Consider the following 13,776-nt stretch of genomic DNA (forward strand, 5'->3'; position numbering starts at 1 on the left):
TAATAAGAAAGGGTGATGGTTAGAACAAAATAATTACTGTTTAGTTTACAGATTGTTCCATCTTTGATTTGCCTACTTTCTGTACAAAGTAAATCCAGCATTTACTGGGGTCCTCTTAAACTACCACTTGCTATTTTCATTTCAGGACATATATTTGGGAGATTGATTGTTTGAATACGCAAATAAAAAAATAGCCTGCACTTCCATTAAATAAACAATGACATTAATCAATCTGCAATCTGCTCAGATTTGCCCATAAAGGCTGTGTGATAATAAAAATGGAAATCTGGTAATCTGGTAGCAGACACTGTTTTTTTTTTTGGCAATCTGAGGCAGTCTTTGTTGAGTTTTTACAACTCTTATCCCTCTCAGTAATGGAATGTGTCCTTAGTGTAAATATGTCATAACTGAATCAATGTCAAAATATAATTATATTTTGCCATGGACAATAATCATTGTTCATTGTTGTGGGACTGACATTTTCCTTCCTCTTCTTCAGAGAGAAAGAGAGATAGAATTTTATTTGTCTCCAGGGAGAAATTGTGACTTTAAAATTATTTAAATTGTCACACAAGTGCACATAGGAGACAGAATATGGGCTCGAATAAATGTGTTTATCAGCTGGGCTGGGGTTGGCAATGTCCTCTAATGCTTTCTCCTCTTTTCCCTCTACAGACAACCAGAAGAACCCACCTTGTGATAACCTCACTTCCAGTTCCGGTCCCAGCTTCCCTGGACCCACCTCTTCCTGCCTACTACATAAATAACCACCATCTTTTCTTTTGTATTTAGTTCAGTTGGAACTCTTGTCTGTAAAGACTGCTTTACTTTTCATCTTCATTCAAATATATGGGGTGAAACCCACAACTGTTTATGCTTTGTCTGTGCACAGAATAAATAAATACATAAATAGACAAATAAATACACACACCCTATGGTCTGAAAACACACCACAATAACTAAAGAGGAAGAAAATTTAAAAAGAAAGAAAAACATCTGACTTGACAGTTACAGTGACATATTATGCAGACTTGCTGCTGTTTGTAGTAAAAAGGAGCCCCAGTAGCTTTTCTTGCCACAATTGACAAAGTACTCAGTATTAGTGTATTAGAGAGAGGATGTGCAGCATTTTTCATAACGACAATCAGTTTTGTTTTAATTCTCTTCTTTGCTACTACCTTTAGGGAATCCAGAATACATTAAGTACATGTGCTTTCTCAATTTTTTTATTTTTAATAAATTTGCAAAAACCTCAAGTAAACTTTTTTCGCATTGTCATTATGGGGTGTTGTGTGTAGAATTCTGAGGAAAAAAATGAATTTAATCCATTCTGGAATAAGGCTGTAACATAACAAAATGTGGAAAAAGTGATACGCTGGGAATACTTTCCGGATGCACTGTATCATAACTGAGCCTGCCCTTTTAATTAGCTTGTTCATTTGGTGAGCATCTCTTGAAGTGATGTTACCAGCATGCATAGCACTGACCAGAATATTGCACTGGCCATCGCAGAGTTATATAAGATTTGAAGGATACTACCCACATTAAAGGAATACACTCTCCCAAGAAAAAAGTCTGCTCTGCCCTTTTTTATATAGTTCTTCTGTGTTACAAGACCAGTCCAACCTGTCATTGATAAGGACACTCCAAGTACTTGAAAGAGCACACCACCTCTAAATCCACTTCCTGAATAGTGACTGGTCATAGATGCTATGCTCTTCAATAACCAGTTCCTTGGTTTTGCTGATGTTAATATGCAGAGAATTCTCTTTGCACCAAGAAACTACAATGGGGGAAAAGTATTTAATCCCCTTCTGAATTTGTAAGTTTGCTCACTTACAAAGAAATGAATAGTCTCTACTTTTATGGTAGTTTCATATTAATGGAGAGAGACAGAATATCAACCAAAAATCCAGAAAAAACACATTAAATAGTGAGCAAACTTACAAATTTAGCAGGGGATCAAATAATTATTTCCCCCAATATAAGTTCTCCAGTTGACTCCTATACTCTGTCTCAACCCCCTTATCATTACACGCCATAAATGCAAGAAACATCTGAGAATTTCTGCAAGTGACATTGCCTGGTGTTATATTTATAGTCTGAGGTGTACAGTGTGAAGAGAACAGCAGGCAAGACTGTTTCCTGTAGTGCTCCAGTGTTACTCATATCCACAAAAGAAACAGTCCTTGAGTCTCACAAACTACAGTGTGCCCGACAAACGTTTTCCATTCATTTCAGATTAAAGTCGTCTTTCATCCTATCATTCATCTCCTAATTAGCCTGTATAGTTCAGCATTGTTGAAGGCCTATGCCTAACCTGTCATCTCTGGGAACTTGACAAATGAGCCAGAAAAAGGCTCAAACAGTCTCATTTGTATTGACTATGTATTATATTATTGGAGCAAGAACACTTCTGAAAGGTTTTGTGGACTGGTTTCCCTTCATTTATATTATCCTTCTTTTCAAGTAAGAAATCTCAGTAAGAAGATGTTAAACTTGTTGGACTGTGTGGTCTTGGCTTCTTAAAATACGCCTGTGTTACAAAATATTTTTATATGTATAGTGATAACACTATCATTGAAACTAGTGGGTGTACTGCTAAAATGATAAATACATTGCAGCATCTAATCTTGAAGTGAACAGAGATAATTATAAAAATTGCTGTTAATTTTATAAACGAGTATGCTGCAACCAAGTTGTCTATGGTGTTTGTTTACTTTCTGCCAAAATCTCCCTTACAACGCACAACACATCGTACATTTTGGAAATCAGAGTAAAAACTCAAACCATCTTGTAAGTTGTCACACATTATGATTCAGTTGTAGTTACAGCTTCATAAAGATTTTAGAGTTTTCAAATGCTTAAATATGATGTGACTTTCATATAAAGAGTTGTTTTGAGATGTAAATCTGACATGTCTTTGGACAATAACATGATTTCCCTATAACTTTCAAAACAAATGCACTCACTTCCTCTTTCAATAATTTAATTTATAATGTAAAGCAAACAATATTGTTCTGACTTCCATTTTATTTTAAGTTTGAAAATAAGATTCAAATTTATATTTCCATGCCTTTTTGTGATTATGCTTTTATTATTATACATTATAAAATGTAGACTGTTTTGTTGTTCTTCAGTTATTTAATTATTTATCATGTGGCACTTCTCTAAGAGGCCCTGCATGATCGAATCCCCAGTGGGGTGGGGTGGGGTGTGGTCTAATCACATTTTAACCACGATTATGATTACAACTGCCTCAATATGCTAATCATGGAAAAGCAACAATTATTGTATTCTGCATCAGTACTCCTGCTCTGTCAGTAATCGAGAGTTCCCAGTTACAAACTTCTCAGACAACAAAGGTGTGTTGTAATGAAGTACACACATATTTAAAATGTATTTTTAGGATTCTGATCAAATATGGTATCTTTTAAAAAGTATAAATGTAATTCTTTTTTATTTGCAACAGCTTTCAGAAAAATAGATATTTATTAATTAATGTTGAACCTAGATCACCTGATAGTTTTTACAAGTTTAAAACCCAAAATAAAGAGACCTTTCATAATTTAGAAATATTTTGTATTCAAACTAGATTATGTTTAATGCATGAAAGCTAAGCAAGCAGCCCCAAGCCCCGTTAACATTAAATCCGAGACAGATAAATATTGCATGTTTATGCTAACACATGTATACAGTATGCTGTTGAAAGCAAAATCAGATAACAGTAGTCATAGCATTTTATACAATAAAAGTACTGGCTCCAATTAAAACTGTACGAAATGATAGATTTAAAAAATAACCAACACTCAGGGTAAGAGAAGTCGTCCCCTCCTGCAATTATTCTTCTGATGTTACGTTGCCTTTACATTATTCAAAATATCAGACAAAAATTTTCAATGGATTTGAAACAAGTGGCACTTTATGCAACCATGGCCAGATTGAGTTTGAGTAGAACTATGGAATCGTGTCTGAATATAACAGTTCATTATACTGATGAGAATATATGCTGAAATACAGATGCTGGAAATACCAGTTCTTTAAATGAGTATGCCCTTCATTATAATAGATTCCTCAAGAATGTAGACGCCACTGCTCAAGGACCAAGTCTGGAATCAGCATGTAATAATGTGTTAGTATCTAAATACTTCTTCAGCTACATTTCATATACTTAATATGTTTACATACATGTAACACAAAACTATCAGGTTGCGTTTTCATAAATTTGTTAATCTTACATTATTGTCTTTTAAGATTTTATTAACTGCTTTGATTTTGCATACATATGCAACATTAGTTTTCTTAATGCAGCAGGACCCCAATTTAACATTTCCATATTTAACATTTTCCAAAATTTTACCTTTTTAAATGGTGAGTGATGGTGATGGTTGGCTTTTCAAATTTAACATTTATTTTGGAAAAAAGTTGACTCTTTGTGGTATTCTTAAATTTTTTAATAAATATTTGAAAATCAGTAATTTACTGTATTAAAAAACAGTAACACAAATTTTATAATACGCATGCAGTATTTTTATTGTAAAAAGTAAAAAAAGACATTACTTAACACTAAATTTTTAATTTTTCAACCAATCCACCATTTTCCCTCCCCGGTGTCATGTGACTCGTTAGTGTTACAGGGTCTTAGGTGTGAATGGGGAGAAGGTGTGTTAAATTTGGTGTTATCGCTCTCACACTCTCTCATACTGGTCACTGGAAGTTCAACATGGCACCTCACGGCAAAGAACTCTCTGAGGATCTGAAAAAAAGAATTGTTGCTCTACATAAAGATGGCCTAGGCTATAAGAAGACTGCCAACACCCTGAAACTGAGCTGCAGCATGGTGGCCAAGACCATACATAGGTTTAACAGGACAGGTTCCACTCAGAACAGGCCTCACCATGGTCGACCAAAGAAGTTGAGTGCAGATGCTCAGTGTCATATCCAGAGGTTGTCTTGAAAATAGACGTATGAGTGCTGCCAGCATTGCTGCAAAGGTTGAAGGGGTGAGGGGTCAGACGCCTGTCAGTGCTCAGACCATACGCTGCACACTACATCAAATTGGTCTGCATGGCTGTCGTCCCAGAAAGAAGCCTCTTCTAAAGATGTTGCACAAGAAAGCCCGCAAACAGTTTGCTGAAGACAAGCAGACTCCAGCACTGGGGAACTACAGTTCATTGAGGAAACCATGAATGCCAACATGTACTGTGACATACTGAAGTAGAGCATTACCCCCTCTCTTCGGAAACTGGGCCGCAGGGCAGTATTCCAACATGATAACAACCCCAAACACACCTCCAAGACGACCACTTACTGAGCGTAAAGGTGCTGGACTGGCCAAGCATGTCTCCAGACCTAAACCCTATTGAGCATCTGTGGGGCATCCTCAAACGGAAGGTGGAGGAGCGCAAGGTCTCTAACATCCACCAGCTCCGTGATGTCGTCATGGAGGAGTGGAAGAGGATTCCAGTGGCAACCTGTGAAGCTCTAGTGAACTCCATGCCCAAGACAGTTAAGGCAGTGCTGGAAAATAATGGTGGCCACACAAAATATTGACACTTTGGGCACAATTTGGACATTTTTCACTTAGGGGTGTATTCGCTTTTGTTGCCAGCGGTTTAGACATTAATGGCTGTGTGTTGAGTTATTTTGAGGGGACAGCAAATTTACACTGTTATACAAGCTGTACACTGTATCAAAGTGTCATATCTTCAGTGTTGTCCCATGAAAAGATATAATAAAATATTTACAAAAATGTAGGAGTGTACTAACTTTTATGAGATACTGTACACTTGGTAAGACGCATTTTTAATTGTTTTGTTACGTGAAATTAATACCTGCAAATATAATTTGTGCACTCCTACTCCATGGTCAGAAAGTTATGCTACCCAATGAACAATTTTACAAGAAAAATACTATTTGCATATTTTCAGTTAATACATAGGTATATAACTATTCACACACAGAAAATAATTAATGAAGTAACTTGAATGAAAAGATAAATAATATAGCATAGTAGTGCTGGGCAGTATACCGGTTCATACCGAAAACCGTTTTTTATTTTTGTTATGATATGTATTTTTCTTATACCGCAATACCGGTTTAAATTGCCTAAACAATGTTCGGAACGTGGCGCTGCGGGAAGCTGTTTAAGGGGGACCTTTTTCACTGCTACACCAGTGTTGCGCAGGGGCTCTTTTTCACTGCTACATCGCTAAACAGGCGTGCAATGGAGTACATACAGTAGTGGAGGTATTGCGCGGTTAAAAATGGACAGAGAACATTCCGAAACTGAAGCTGTAGCAGACGATAAAGTTGAACATGATAACACAGAAGAACTTTTGACGAAAAAAGGTGCCGTGTCTGTTGTCTGGAGATACTTTGGTTTTAAAAGGTCGGATGTGGACCATTATGTTCAAATGTTTGAATACTGTTTCTATACTACTGGATAATACTGCAAGCCAAGTTGTACTTGTTTTATTTTTTTCAATACTGTGTAATGTACCTGGGTACTGTGTAACAGTGTGACGACATGCTGACTTTATTCTCGACATTTCCACTTTAATCTCGACACTTATGACGAGAATAAAGTCGACATGTTAACTTTATTCTCAACATTTCTACTTTATTCTCGCTGTTTGTTGAGATTAAAGTCAACATGTTGACTTTATTCTCGTAATTTGTTATTAAAGTAGAGCATCGTAAATTAAACTTCATCTTAAAATGAAAATTTAATTTACTAGATTTTCTCAAAGCCCGTCGTAAGGTATGTAGCACATTAAATGCTTTGTGTTAAGTGTTCCCGGAGCCATGTTAATCACTACGTGCTTCTTAAACTGACTTCCTCTTGCACTAAGAGGAGGTCCAGGCAGCACACAGAATACATTAATTTCATGATATTCCTGCTCCCTGAATATTTACAATGCTAGGATAAATACTTGATATAATTTTCATGATGAAATGCATTAAAGCATGTGGGGGCACGGTGGCGTGGAGGTTGCACTGCTGCCTCGCAGCAATGGGGTCCTAGTTGTTTCTTGCTTTGAATTTGCATGTTTTTCTGGTGGGTTTACTCGGCGTGCTTCAGTTTCCTTTCAAAGTCATGTAGGATGTGGGGTTTTGTTATGCTATATTGACCCTGCTAGTGTATGCATTGCTCGTATTCACTCTGCGATGTGCTGGCGCCATGTTCAGGATTTGCTCCTGCCTCGCACACAATGCTTACTGGGATGGGCACAACCCTGAATGGATGGCATAATTAAACATGCATAACGAAGATTTTTTTAAAGTTCTGAACACTCCGTCGTCTAAGTTTATAAGTACGTTTAATTTCACAAAGACGTTTATCGTGTGGTGATTGGTTATGTGGAGGAAGAAAAAGGAAAGATAGGAACTGCGGGTTTGTATATCAGACAGAGACAGCACGCATGCAATAAAGAAAGCCCGCTCAGAAGGTCATGCATTGAATTCTGTGTTTGTGTCTCTGACCACCAGATCACAAACCCAATATTTACACAATATTTAAGTTAAACCTGTGCAATACCCATTCATATATCCAGTTTTTTGGAGCCTCGTCACATCTGCCATAAAGTTCTCTACACTGAACGTACACCTGGGGACCCCTTACTGCGAGGGAGCAGCACTACTGTGCATGTTTAATACCTGCTTTAATGCATTTCATCATGAAAATTTATCTTAGCATTCTACATTTTCAGAGAGCAGGAATATCATGAAGTGAATGTACTCTGTGCGGCGATCGCTGCCGACGCCTCCTCTTAGTGTAGATGAAGTCAGTTTAAGAAGCGCGATTAACAACTGGGTCGGGGAACACTTAACACTAAGCATTTAATGTGCTACATTAACTTATGATGGGGTTTCAGAAAACCTAGTAAAGAGAGACTTTAATCTCGACATATAGTTTTTTTTCTTTACTGTGTCTGTAGTTTTTTTTCTTCACCGTGGCCCTAATACGCTTCTGTAGGGCTATACCACAAATAGCATTATAAATGCAAGCTGCAGTTTTATTATTTATGCATATAGTTTAGCTTGAAGCAAAGTCCATATTAATGAAGTTTGCCTTAATGATGGTTCAGCTGGTAAAGATGTCATCACCAAGTTGCACTTGCTTTATTTTATTTTTATTTGGTGAATACTGTGTAATGTACCTGGGCTTAAAGTCTTGAAGTAATAGTATTATTACTGGAAGTTGCACTATCATTTATTTTATTGTTATTATTTATTAGTTTAAGTATTATGCAGTTTAATGATGGTAAAGTTGTTTGAAAAGTCACTTTAACATGTCCGTGGACAGAGATTGTTAATATTAACAGAAAGTATAGTTGGTTAACAAAACATATTTACTATTTATTCCTTTTCTAAGACATGTTCAGTGCAATACAACTTTTGACAAGCACCTCTGGATATTTTACTAAGTCTAAATGCCTCTTTGGATGGTTGAAAATATGTTGTCAAAATTATAGTTTAAGTTGTTTGCAAAATTTGTTCAATAAAAAGGTTCTATATTTGACTGCAAATGTCATGCAATGCGATGTGATTCCTTCTCTTCATTAGTGCCACCCACTTGAAAACTATCCTTGAAAACTATCACTTTATGGGGCCATGCAAACCTGTATTAATACTTGTGTGCACATTAAAATGTTTTTTTGTACAATGTACAATTCTCATGACAGTGGAATAGGTTATTCTTAGCCAGTAATTGCAGTAGAAAATGTGGTTAACATCCATTCATGCATGGGAAAAAAAATACCGTGAAACCGGTATAATTTTGAAAAATACCATGATATAGAATTTTGGTCATACTGCCCACCACTATAGCATAGATAAAAATACAAAATTACGCCCACAAATCTTCAGCAGACAGTATATCAGTGTTGGCTTTCTTTGTTTGCCTGGATAGTTTATTGCATAAGGGAACTGTACTAACTTTTGCTGTGTTAGCTAAAGAGGAGTTGAACAAGACGTTAATTCCAATTCTCTTCTCATTGTCAATATGTTTTTTACCATTCAAGAGACTTGCAAGTGCAGCTTTATCCATATTCTTCACATTTTCCCACATAATTCACACTTCTTAAGTCCTGTGTCCGCATCTTTATTGAGCCATAGTTTGTAATTTGTGGTTGCTAATCAGAGATTACTAAACACACGTTTACCCAGCATTTCTGCATATGCGTTACGGGGAAGCTCATGACACAACCGTGTCAAAACATCTCATAGCATTACTAAATGCTATCCTCTTTTAAAGATTTTGCTAAATTAAAAAATATATATAACATAAACCTTTTTTCTTGAATATTAAAATAGTCCATGAGTTTCCAAAACTTAATGGTCATTTGATAATTTATCAAAGCTTTTCCAGTTCTGGAAAAATAGATTTAATTTTCCGGAACTTTTCCAGGATTTCCATAACCATGGAAATCCTGACAATATTACTGAGTCCCATTGTTTTCTTCTCGATTTTCCTCCATGCAGTACAAACTATATTTGCTTTTTGGACTTGATTTGAACACAAGCTTTTAGAAATGTGTGAGTCCTTGTGTGAGTGACATAGATAAGGGTTTCCATTTGCTAAAATGATCTTGGATCTTAGAATATAAAGCTCTACTAGTTAAGTGTGATTAATTCCATTACAGAAGAACATTTAATTACATTTTTCTTTAAACAAACTGATGTTTTTGTTGAAACTAACTACAGTTGAGGCCAACAGTTCACATGCACCTAGGTTAAAGACCTTCAAACTGACTGTTTCACAACTCCACACATTTCATGTTACAATATATTCCCTGTGTTAAGTCAATTAGGATATCTACTTTACTTCCATAAGTGATAATGTCAAAAAATATCTATGAGACAAATTTATTTCAACCTTTGTGTTAAATTTGTTCTCTTTGACATCAGTACGTCAGTAAAACACACATTACTACACTTTCTCAAACTTGTTATTTCAAGCTAAAAATATTGGAACATAAGACAATTTCTAAACATTGAGGATGCTGAGAAACTAATGCATTGATTTCTAGTAGGATTGCCTAGTACTATGTTTTTTTCATAGACAGCTCAGACTGTCTAAATGCACCTTTTTGCTAAATTCAAAATGCTGCTGCAAGAATCATTACAAGAACTACAAAGTATGACCACTTAACTTTTGCTCCAAAATTGTTACACTGGTTTTTAGTGAAACTTAGGGCTGATTTCAAAACTTATCCTTCTTACATATACAGCTTTAAACAGCCAAGGCTATACTATGTTGTGTCATTATAAACAAACCAAAATAAGCATTAGGATTTCAAGATACCAACCTACTAAAAATTCCATACATTAAGAAAATAACAGTGAGATTTCTCGCTTTTAGCTACAGGGCACCAAAGCTGATGGAGTAATCTACCTGTTTATGTAACAGATGCCCCTTCAGTATGAGCTTTTAAATCAGGCAGAAGACTAGCTACTTAGTCTAACATACTCTGATTAGAGCTGCTGATTAGCTGTGCATATTGCCTCTCTGTTTTTTTAGTCATTTGTATAAAAATGTAAGTACTACAATAATTAAGAACCATTACTAAACCTCTTCTATTTTCTATCTCTTCTCAGTATACTACCATGGCCTACTTTCAAACTCTCAAATACTCATAGGAAAGGCGCCTGATACACCTAAGACACTGGAAGCCTTGGAATTAAAGGATGAAAATATTAAGTTGTTAAATTAGATGACCCAGTAGACCTATGCCATAAAATACTCACGGGGGTTGGAGATGATTGGACAGAAAATTGGTGTATGTTTCCAGTACCGTGACTGTGTCTGACTTGTTATAGCTGACCCTGGATTCCCTCCCCACCTTGAGGTTAATTTTCTCCACGAATGCTGCTATCTGGAGTTTTTGCTTTCCTATCCTCTATTGTTAACTGGTCATAGCTCAACAATGATTTTACTGGACATACAGAGTTGAATTCCATTTATGTTAATCAATTTAGAACTGCTTTGTTCTGCTGTATGTTTTAACAAATCTGTATTTTTATGTATGTGCACTATGCAGGTAGATATCTGTAAAGCTGCATTTTTACTGTGATCATGTAACAGCATTCTGAGTCTGCAGTCACTGAAGAGAACTACACAAAAATAAACTAAATTGAACTGAACTGAAAATATCTTCCAGAACTTTTCTTGAAAAATAAACAATAGCTGATGGGGCATACAATTGCATATGTTTCACAAAAATACTGCAAAGAAGAAGAGCAAAAAATCAATAAGTGACCTCAATGATGAATATGTAAGATTGGTCACTGCTAAGGTTTACAAAAGAAACTGGCTATACAAACAGAATTCAATATAGTGATGACAAGAGAAGTTGAGCTACTGCTACCTAAAACATGCTACAGTGCATCCGGAAAGTATTCACTGCGCATCACTTTTTCTACATTTTGTTATGTTACAGCCTTATTCCAAAATGGATTAAATTCATTTTTTTCTTCAGAATTCTACACACAACACCCTATAATGACAAAGTGAAAAAAGTTCACTTGAGGTTTTTGCAAATTTATTAAAAATAGAAAAACTGAGAAATCACATGTACATAAGTATTCACGGGCGGCACGGTGGCGCAGTGGGTAGCGCTGCTGCCTCACAGTTGGGAGATCTGGGGACCTGGGTTCGCTTCCCGGGTCCGCCCTGCGTGGAGTTTGCATGTTCTCCCCGTGTCTGCGTGGGTTTCCTCCGGGTGCTCCGGTTTCCTCCCACAGTCCAAAGACATGCTGGTTAGGTGGATTGGCGATTCTAAATTGGCCCTAGTGTGTGCTTGGTGTGTGGGTGTGTTTGTGTGTGTCCTGCGGTGGGTTGGCACCCTGCCCGGGATTGGTTCCTGCCTTGTGCCCTGTGTTGGCTGGGATTGGCTCCAGCAGACCCCCGTGACCCTGTGTTCGGATTCAGCGGGTTGGAAAATGGATGGATGGATAAGTATTCACAGCCTTTGCTCAATACTTTGTCGATGCACCTTTGGCAGCAATTACAGCCTCAAGTCTTTTTGAATATGATGCCACAAGCTTGGCACACCTATCCTTGGCCAGTTTCGCCCATTCCACTTTGCAGCACCTCTCAAGCTACATCAGGTTGGATGGGAAGCGTCAGTGCACAGCCATTTTAAGATCTCTCCAGAGATGTTCAATCGGATTCAAGTCTGGGCTCTGGCTGGGCCACTCAAGGACATTCACAGAGTTGTCCTGAAGCCACACCTTTGATATCTTGGCTGTGTGCTTAGGGTCGTTGTCCTGCTGAAAGATGAACCGCCGCCCCAGTCTGAGGTCAAGAGCACTCTGGAGCAGGTTTTCATCCAGGATGTCTCTGTACATTGCTGCAGTCATCTTTCCCTTTATCCTGACTAGTCTCCCAGTTCCTGCCGTTGAAAAACATCCCCACAGCATGATGCTGCCACCACCATGCTTCACTGTAGGGATGGTGCCAGGTTTCCCCCAAATGTGACGCCTGGCATTCACACCAAAGAGTTCAATCTTTGTCTCATCAGACCAGAGAATTTTCTTTCTCATCGTCTGAGCGTCCTTCAGGTGCCTTTTGGCAAACTCCAGGTGGGCTGCCATGTGCCTTTTACTAAGGAGTGGCTTCCGTCTGGCCACTCTAATATACAGGCCTGATTGGTGGATTGCTGCAGAGATGGTTGTCCTTCTGGAAGGTTCTCCTCTCTCCACAGAGGACCTCTGGAGCTCTGACAGAGTGACCATCGGGTTCTTGGTCACCTCCCTGACTAAGGCCCTTCTCCCCCGATTGCTCAGTTTAGATGGCCGGCCAGCTCTAGGAAGAGTCCTGGTGGTTTCGAACTTCTTCCACTTAGGGATGATGGAGGCCACTGTGCTCATTGGGACCTTCAAAGCAGCAGAAATTTTTCTGTGACCTTCCCCAGATTTGTGCCTCGAGACAATCTTGTCTCGGAGGTCTACAGACAATTCCTTTGACTTCATGCTTGGTTTGTGCTCTGACATGAACTGTCAATTGTGGGACCTTATACAGACAGGGGTGTGCCTTTCCAAATCATGTCCATTCAACTAAATTTACCACAGGTGGACTCCAATTAAGCTGCAGAAACATCTCAAGGATGATCAGGGGAAACAGGATGCACCTGAGCTCAATGTCGAGCTTTATGTCAAAGGCTGTGAATACTTATGTACATGTGCTTTCTCCCCCTCCTTTAATCGCCACCTTATCGTGGTGGAGGGGTTTGCGTGTCCCAATGATCCTAGGAGCTCTGTTGTCCGGGGCTTTATGCCCCTGGTAGGGCCACCCAAGGCAAACTGGTCCTAGGTGAGGGATGAGACAAAGAGCGGTTAAAACAAACCTCCTATGATGGAAAACAATTTTGGACGGCGTTTTCCCTTGCCCGGACGCGGGTCACCGGGGCCCCACTCTGGAGCCAGGCCTGGAGGTGGGGCTCGATGGCGAGCGTCTGGTGGCCGGGCCTGCACCCATGGGGCTCGGCCGGGCACAGCCCGAAGAGGCAACGTGGGTCCCCCTTCCCATGGGCTCACCACCTATGGGAGGGGCCAAGGAGGTCGGGTGCAGTGTGAGTTGGGTGGTGGCCGAAGGCGGGGACCTTGGCGGTCCGATCCTCGGCTACAGAAGCTGGCTCTTGGGACGTAGAATGTCACCTCTCTGAAGGGGAAGGAGCCTGAGCTAATGCGCGAAGTTGAGAGGTTCCGGCTAGATATAGTCGGACTCACCTCGACGCACAGCTTGGACTCTGGAACCAATCTCCTTGAGAG

General features: G+C 38.7%; 1 protein-coding gene across 3 annotated transcripts in view; it reads right to left on the bottom strand.

Annotated features, from left to right (window-relative positions):
- mms22l (MMS22-like, DNA repair protein) overlaps nucleotides 1-13,776 on the bottom strand; it is a 182,773-nt gene that overhangs the window by 13,545 nt on the left and 155,452 nt on the right. The gene's annotated exons all lie outside the window — the stretch shown is intronic.

This window comes from Erpetoichthys calabaricus, chromosome 3, assembly GCF_900747795.2.
Source record: "Erpetoichthys calabaricus chromosome 3, fErpCal1.3, whole genome shotgun sequence".
In the NCBI taxonomy this organism is placed as follows: domain Eukaryota; kingdom Metazoa; phylum Chordata; class Cladistia; order Polypteriformes; family Polypteridae; genus Erpetoichthys; species Erpetoichthys calabaricus.